Here is a 9,143-nt window from a genome sequence, read left to right as displayed (position 1 = left end):
ATTCCAGTCTGGATATAAGCTGAGACTCTGAACACCAGAGGGGCGCTTACCCACTGGATTGCCAGGAGACCCGAGCTACCAGACCTTTCTACAGGATCACTGCTTCAGGAAGACCACCTCATCTGGACTGCTTCCATCACTCCGCTCCGGTTGTAGTCTGACTCTGTCAGTGGTCTTTTTTATTATTGCATCTATTTTATTTTACTTTCTTTCCTTTTTTTTTTTTTTTTTTTTTTTTTTTTTTCTTTCTATTAAATTGTATCTCTGACTTGGAGCCTCTCATTTCTTTTGCTTTCAAACCGCTACATTTTTGGTGCCCAACATGCGGCTCGAGGCACTGAGACAAGTCAGAATTACAATTTTGTATTGAAGAAGATACCTGTTTGCTATGATGCTCAACATGCTTACATGTGTCTTAAATCTATCTCTCTATATTTTTCCACAACTGGGGCACTATCTGCCAGTCTTAATGCTCCTGCATAGACCAGGGTATGGTACTAAAATTGCTTTAGTGGTCTATTATGTCCATTGCTTGATAAACTCCAAGGCAATGAACATTATTCAGAATATACACCCACTTTTGTTTTCTTGTTCTGGTCTAGGATGCTACATCTGGGGCCTCAACAATCTCACCCAGCCCCTGTGGGGAGGGGTGAAGAATGATTTTTTCCAGCTTTACAGGCATGACACAGCAGTTTTTGAAAATATGGAGTACTCTCTGGATGCCAAAGACAGCATGATGTTGTTGTTAGTCCTGCTTTGTCTTTTCCGCAGGGCCTGCACCATGCTTAGAATCAAAACACTACCTAGTGTGATACAGCGTGTTCTGAAGGAAGAGGAAGAGGGAAAAAGAAGCAGAGCAACAGTATCAGTGTCTACACAGAGTGTCACAGAGGTGAAAGGAACCAAAGGCAACAGTGTCCTCATCTACACAGACCGTCATAGAGGAGAAAGAAGCCAAAAGTGAGGCAACAGTGTCCACGTCTATGCAGATTGTCACAGAGGAGAAAGGGACCAAAGGTGCCATCAGCATCTCCACACAAACCATCACCGAACCGGAACAGCCTAAACCAGTAGCAGTTGCCCCTGTTCAGAAGAAGAAATCAAGGACCAAATCAGTCCACATAGTGACTGATGAGGGTGCAGCAGGACCTTCACAATCAGCAGAAGAGACAGAGCCAGAAATCATCACTCGCTCTCTATCTCTGGGTGAGCTGCGTGACCTGCGAAGGGAATTCACCCGCCAGACCAACGAGTCCATCCTGACCTGGCTGCTCTGCATCTGGGACGCTGCAGCCAATGACACCATTCTGGATGGAAGTGAGGCCAGGCAACTGGGATCGTTGTCCCGGGATGTGGTCATTGACCAGGGGATTGGGAAAAGCCAAGAACCTCTCAGCCTCTGGCAGCGACTGCTAACAAGTGTGAAGGATAGATGCCTTTGTAAAGAAGACCTCCGAGTGCACCAAGGAAAATGGAACACAATAGAACAAGGTATCCGATGCCTGAGGGAATTGGCTGTGTTGGAGATAATTTTTTCAGAAGATGAGAGATTTCCTAAAAACCCAGATGGTGTCCAGTGCGCATCACGGATGTGGTTGAGATTTGCACAGCTTGGACCCGAGATGTACTCACGTTACCTGGCAACACTGCAATGGAGGGAAGGTGAGGACAGGGTAGGTGTCTTCGTTAATAAACTAAGAATTTACGAGGACACTGTCACTGCTCCAGTTCGTACCCATGTCTCATCTGTGGAAACAAGACTGGCTGAGCAAGTCCGGAACTTGATTGAAGAAGGCTATCAGAAACTGAAAAAAGAACTTAAGGAAGAAATTTACCATATCCAGCCAGAGCCAATGAGAGTCTCTGCCATTAGGAGCAGGCGCTCCCCAGCCAGGGAGAGAGGATACACACCACGAGGTAACCTCTGGTCTTTTCTTCGGGAACATGGAGAAGACATGAGGAAGTGGGATGGAAAACCCGCCTCCTCCTTAGCAGCCCGGGTACGTGAACTGAAAAGAGAAACACCTACCACAAAGAGCCCATCTAGAATCAATGTTGCTCTGGTCTCTCGTGCACATAACTCCAGACGGTACAGGGATGATGATATGACTGATCCTCTTGAAGGAACCTCAGAAACATATTTACAAGAAGAGAGCAATGTATGCTGTCTTGGTTTAGGAAGACAGGTATCTGCTAGGTAAAATTACAATCAGAGGCTCTTTGGCAAAGATTTGGGAAATAGGAATAGCAGTTCTTTACTAGTATGTAATACAAAGCAAACAAACACAAAAAAAAACTTCCCCCCCACCAAACAACTACAGCATTAATGACAAACGACAACAGTACTAAGAACTTTGAGGGCTTTGTTTCACAAAACCTAGGGCAGTTTGGTTTCGGTGTCTTTGCAGGATCTTCAGAGCACCAAGCTGGAACAGTGGAAAAGTCCCGGGCTGGTAGCTGGGATGGCAGGGTGTCCCAGCAGGCAGGGGCAGGATGTCCCGGCAGCGCAGGGAGTGCAGGGTCACGCTGCAGCAAGAGGAGCAGCGCCGAAGGAGCCGAAGGCGAGGCAGAAAAGGGGCCCAGCTTCTGCTCGGCGTGTTTTGCGGCGGCTGAGATCTTCGAGGAGCGGCCGACACGCGTCTCTCGAACGCCGGAAGCAGAAAAGCACGCAGCTGCCTCAAGCTGTGTCTTTTACCTGCGTTATCTCTCTCTTCCACCTTTTGTCCATCTCTTTGTTTCAGCCAAGCACTCTCAAGTATCCAACACCCGGTCTCCTTGGCAACCCGTGGGGAAAAAATTCCTTAGAGAAAGAAGGAACAAACCCAACCCCCAACATTATCCACCCCGAATTTTTTTCCTATACAAACATATTACATTGAGTTTTAACTATTAAAAATACATATATATATATGCAAATATGGATGCAGCCACATTGTCATGGATAGTTCACTTCAAAACAAGGTCCCTTTGAGGTATGCATCGGGTCTCTCTATCTTTTTGCATCACCCACCAGGTGCAACCTGGTCCCTGAGCGAAGACAACCCCACGGATGGGATTGTCTTTGCTGGAGGCAGGATTAATCCAAACAGTTTTTCTTAGCATACTTCTCATGTGTACCACTGGAACCTTATCTCTGTCTGTCTTTTGCAAGGGCTCAGATTGGGCAGGACCTGCTCGGTTGGTGGAACCTCGAGTGTTCACCAACCAGGTGGCTTTTGCTAAATTAGTATCTCAATTCTTAAAAGTTCTTCCACTCAGTGCTTTCAAGGTAGTTTTAAGCAGGCCATTGCACCGTTCAACTTTTCCGGCCGCTGGTGCATGATAAGGAATATGGTACACCCACTCAATGCCATGTTTTCTAGCTCAGGTGCTTATAAGACTATTCTTGAAATGAGTCCCATTGTCCGACTCGATTCTCTCAGGGGTGCTATGTCTCTACAGGACTTGTTTTTCTAGGCCCAGGATGGTGTTTCGGGCAGTAGCATGAGGCACAGGGTAGGTCTCCAACTATCCAGTGGTGGCTTCCACTATGGTTAGTACATAACGCTTGCCCTGGCGGGTTTGGGGAAGGGTGATGTAGTCAATCTGCCAGGCTTCTTCATATTTATATTTGGACTACTGCTCACTATACCATAAGGGCTTCACTCGCTTGGCTTGCTTGATTGCAGCACATGTCTCACAGTCATGGATAACTTGAGAAATACTGTCTATGGTTAAATCTACCTCTCGGTCTCGGGCCTACTTATAGGTGGCATCTCTGCCCTGATGACCCGAGGCATCATGGGCCCATCGAGCTAGGAACAACTTTCCCTTGTGTTGCCAATCTAAATCTATTTTTGACACTTCTATCTTGGCAGCCTGATCTACCTGCTTGTTGTTTTGGTGTTCTTCATTAGCCCGACTTTTGGGAACATGGGCATCTACATGGCGGACTTTCACAGGCAGCTTCTCTACACGAGTGGCAACGTCCTTCCATTCATTAGCAGCCCAGATTGGTTTTCTTCTACGCTGCCAGTTGGCCTTTTTCTACCTTTCCAGCCAGCCCCACAGAGCATTGGCTACCATTTACGAATCAGTGTAGAGGTAGAGCTTTGGCTACTTCTTTCTTTCAGCAATGTCAAGGGCTAATTGAACAGCTTTGAGTTTAGCAAGCTGACTTGATCCCCCGTCTCTTTCAGTGGCTTTTGCAACCTGTCGTGTGGGGCTCCATACGGCTGCTTTCTACTTACGGTTCATTCTCACGATGCGACAGGAACCATTAGTGAAAAGAGCGTAGTGTGTTTCTTCTGCTGGCAGTTGGTTGTATGGAGGAGCTTTTTCAGCTCGTGTCACTTGTACTTGCTTCTCTTCATCCGTGAAACCGAAGTTTTCTTCTTCTGGTCAGTTTGTAATTATCTTCAAAATCCCAGTGGTCGGCCTCGGGTCTCCCCTGGCACTTTCTGCCAAAGGCTCCAGGACAAACCGTTGTTCTCGGCTGCAGAATAAAGCACATTTTTCACATCTGGTTTCGTCTTGACTGGGCCAAGGGCTACTGCATGAGCAATCTCCTGCTTGATCTGGGCAAAGGCTTGTTGCTGTTCAGGGCCCTAGTGGAAATTGTTCTTCTTGTGGGTAACTAGGTAGAGAGGGCTCACGATCTGACTGTACTCAGGAATGTGCATCTTCCAAAAACCTATGGCTCCTAGGAAAGCTTGTGTTTCCTTTTTGCTGGTCGGTGGAGACATTGCTGTGATCTTATCAATGACTTCAGTGGGGATCTGCCGCCGTCCATCTTGCCACTTTACTCTCAGGAACTGGATCTCTCTGGCAGGTCCCTTGACTTTGCTCTTCTTGATGGCAAACTCGGCTTTCAGCAAAATCTGGATGATCTTCTCTCTTTTCTCGAACACTTCAGCTGCAGTCTTTCCCCACACAATGATGTCATCAATGTACTGTAGATGTTCCGGAGCTTCACTTTTCTCCAGTGCAGCTTGGATCAGCCCATGGCAGATGGTGGGGCTGTGTTTCCACCCCTGGGGCAGCCGGTTCCAGGTGTACTGCACGCCCCTCCAGGTGAAAGCAAACTGAGGCCTGCATTCTGCAGCCAGAGGAATGGAGAAAAATGCATTGGCAATGTCAATAGTGGCATACCACTTCGCTGCCTTGGACTCCAGTTCGTACTGAAGTTCTAGCATGTCCGGCACAGCAGCGCTCAGCGGTGGAGTCACTTTATTCAATGCATGATAGTCCACAGTCAGTCTCTATTCTCCATCAGACTTGCGCACAGGCCAGATGGGGCTGTTGAAGGGTGAGTGGGTTTTGCTGACCACTCCTTGGCTCTCCAGCTCACGGATCATCTTGTGGATGGGGATCACGGCGTCCTGATTTGTCTGATACTGCTGACGGTGCACTGTCGAGGTGGCAACAGGTACTTGTTGTTCTTCTACCTTCAGGAGTCTCACTGTAGATGGGTTCTCTGATAGTCCCGGCAAGGTGTTCAACTGCTTAATGTTCTCTGTCTCCACAGCAGCTATTCCAAAAGCCCATCTGAGTCCTTTAGGGTCTTTATAATATCCATTCCTGAGGAAGTCTATGCCCAGAATACATGGAGCCTCTGGGCCGGTCACAATCGGAAGTTTCTGCCACTCCTTCCCGGTCAGGCTCACCTCGGCTTCAACTAGAGTCAGTTCCTGTGATCTCCCCGTCACCCCGGCAATGGAAATCGGTTCTGCCCCCACATGTTCTGATGGCATTAGAGTACACTGCGACCCAGTATTTACTAAAGCTTCATATTTTTGTGGCTCTGATGTGCCAGGCCATCGAATCCACACAGTCCAAAAAACCCGATTTTCTCGTGCTTCTTTCTGGCTAGAGGCAGGGCCCCTCTAGCACTGGTTATTATTCTCTTTTTGGACGTACATGGTAGAGGTTTCTTCGAGGGAATTTGACACAGCATTCTCACCTCTGTAATACCTGGCAGCTTGCTCATGGGAGGCTGAGGCTACCTTCATTTTAGTGGAACTCCCTCTGTTAGCGTTTCTTTCCTTGAGCTCACGTACTCGTGCTGCCAGGACAGAAGTAGGTTTCCCATGCCACGCTCCCATGTCCTCTCCATGGTCTCTCAGATAAAACCACAGGTCAGCTCGAGGGGTGTACCCTCTCTCTCCCGCTGGGGGATGTTGGGCTCTGATTCTGGGGCCTGTGACTCGCACCGGTGCTACATGGGAACTGTTCTTTCTCATCTCTTCTCTCATTTCCCTCATCTCCTCTTTGAGTTCCTTCACCACCGCAGAGACATGAGCCTGCATTGGGCCACTGATCATACTTTCATAATTTCTGAGCTTGTTGGCAACAGAACCCACTGTCTTTCGGTTATTCTCAGCATTAATTGTTGCGATGAATGTGGCGTATTGGGATGGTCCATGAGTTGCCAGATTCCACAACATGTGCCCTGTGCATTTAACCTTGTTGGGGTCATTATCATGCTGTCCGGTCTTCCCAAAAAGTACTTTCAATACTGCCACTTCTCTCAACTGTTGGATTCTTTCCTCAAGGGTCTTCCATCGCATTCTATTATTGTGCTCTTGCATTCTGTCTCTGTGGACAAATCTCTCTCTCACACTCATTAGAAGTCGTTCCCAAAGGGGAAGGGGCCTTTGCTCTCTTACAAATACTTGATTTATACCTGAGTCCTGGGTCAAGGGTCTCAAATTCCTTGCTTCAGCACTATCCAGTTGCACACCTGTACCCATAAGGTCCCAGACTCGAAGTAGCCAGGCTGTATAAGCCTCACGTCCTCGTCGTGCAATATCTTTTTGCAGATTACGTAGACTTTCATATGTCAGGGACTCAGTGATGATCTCAACCTGTGGCTCTTCTGTGGGCTGTGAGGACCTTCCTTTTTTACTCTTAATATCAGGATCTGACGATTTCACTTTACACTTCCTTGTTTCCACAGGGGCGACTGCTGCTGGCTGTGGCTGCCCTTGTGGTTCAGCTGGAACCTGGACAGTTGTAACATCTGTGGGTTCCACTGCTGCACTATCAGTCTCTGCCTTCTCGGGGCAGGGGGAGGGTTTTTCATGAGCTGGGGAAATGTACTCTTTCAGCATTTGGCCTATCTCTTTTACCAGAACCTCAACCCAATCCGGGTGGGTCTTTTCTGAGGCAGGCTGTGGGGCAGAGTCAGGCTCTGGGGTATCATCCCTATTCTGTGGGGTAGGTATCAGGGTGGTTATCTAGGTCAATCTTCCCTTATCTCTGAATGCTAAACAGAATACGCATATTAGCAGCACTAGCTATTGTATGATATCATTAGCATTCAGAGAGGATTTAAACCCTTCAAAAACTGGTGGGGCAGACCCAAAGAGATGGGTAAAGGGTTGGGAAAAAGAAACTTCCCCCGGTGTCATTTCTTCACAGTAGGTACCATTGTTAAAGTAAGTCTAAAAACACACAGTTAGTGTACGATAGCCTTGAATCCATGTGCCTGCCTTCCAGAGGAAATTAAAAATCCATGAGTTCTTCACCTTATTAAGCCATAAAATAAACTGGATGACAGTCACAGTAGCCTTAGTTATAGGGCCCATGTTTAGATAAGGGCCTGGAAATGGAAGGAATACAGCCACAACCACATGCCACCCAAACCAGGCTAAGTTAGACCACATGATGCAGCCTAATGAGGTTTTTATATCCAACGGACACAAAAGAAAGTACTAGGTTAGTTAAGAACTGCTATTTCTCTTCCCTTTTCTTTTCTCAGTGCCCTCAAGCCCCACGTTGGGCGCCAAAATCTGTCTTGGTTTAGGAAGATAGGTATCTGCTAGGTAAAATTACAATCAGAGGCTCTTTGGCAAAGATTTGGGAAATAGGAATAGCAGTTCTTTACTAGTATGTAATACAAAGCAAACAAACACAAAAAAAAACTTCCCAAACAACTTCCACCAAACAACTACAGCATTAATGACAAACGACAACAGTACTAAGAACTTTGAGGGCTTTGTTTCACAAAACCTAGGGCAGTTTGGTTTCGGTGTCTTTGCAGGATCTTCAGAGCACCAAGCTGGAACAGTGGAAAAGTCCCGGGCTGGTAGCTGGGATGGCAGGGTGTCCCGGCAGGCAGGGGCAGGATGTCCCGGCAGCGCAGGGAGTGCAGGGTCACGCTGCAGCAAGAGGAGCAGCGCCGAAGGAGCCGAAGGCGAGGCAGAAAAGGGGCCCAGCTTCTGCTCGGCGTGTTTTGCGGCGGCTGAGATCTTCGAGGAGCGGCCGACACGCGTCTCCCGAACGCCGGAAGCAGAAAAGCACGCAGCTGCCTCAAGCTGTGTCTTTTACCTGCGTTATCTCCCCCTTCCACCTTTTGTCCATCTCTTTGTTTCAGCCAAGCACTCTCAAGTATCCAACACCCGGTCCCCTTGGCAACCCGTGGGGAAAAAAATTCCCCAGAGAAAGAAGGAACAAACCCAACCCCCAACATATGCCATGACCAGGAATAGGAGGGCCCTGCCTCTAGCCAGGTAGAGGAAAGGGACAATCGGATCTACTGGACTGTGTGGATCCGATGGCCTGGAACATCTGACCCACAAAGATATACGGCTCTGGTTGATACCGGTGCTCAGTGTACTCTGATGCCATCAAGATATGTGAGAGCAGAACCCATTTCCATTTCTGGGGTGACAGGAGGATCCCAGGAGCTGACTGTATTGGAAGCTGAAGTAAGTCTAACTGGGAAAGAATGGCAGAAACGCCCCATTGTGACTGGTCCAGAGGCCCCATGCATTTTGGGCATAGACTATCTCAGAAATGGGTATTTCAAAGACCCAAAAGGATACCACTGGGTTTTTGGCATAGTTGCTCTAGAGACAGAAGGCATCAGACAACTGAGTACCTTGCCTGGACTCTCAGACGACCCCTCTGCTGTGGGACTACTGAAAGTTGAAGAACAACAGGTGCCGATCGCCCGAGCAACAGTGCACCGTCGGCAATATCGCACCGACAGAGACTCTGTGGTCCCCATCCATAAGATGATTCGTGAGCTGGAGAGCCAAGGGGTGGTAGGCAAGGCTCGTTCACCCTTTAATGGCCCTATATGGCCCGTGCGTAAGTCCAGTGGAGAATGGAGACTGACAGTGGATTACCGTGGCCTGAATGAAGTCACACCACCA

The sequence above is a fragment of the Chamaea fasciata genome, unplaced genomic scaffold, assembly GCF_029207755.1.
Source record: "Chamaea fasciata isolate MVZ Bird 193981 ecotype frontalis unplaced genomic scaffold, bChaFas1.0.hap1 SCAF_1, whole genome shotgun sequence".
Classification (NCBI taxonomy): Eukaryota; Metazoa; Chordata; class Aves; order Passeriformes; family Sylviidae; genus Chamaea; species Chamaea fasciata.
This window is presented reverse-complemented; position numbering follows the sequence as displayed.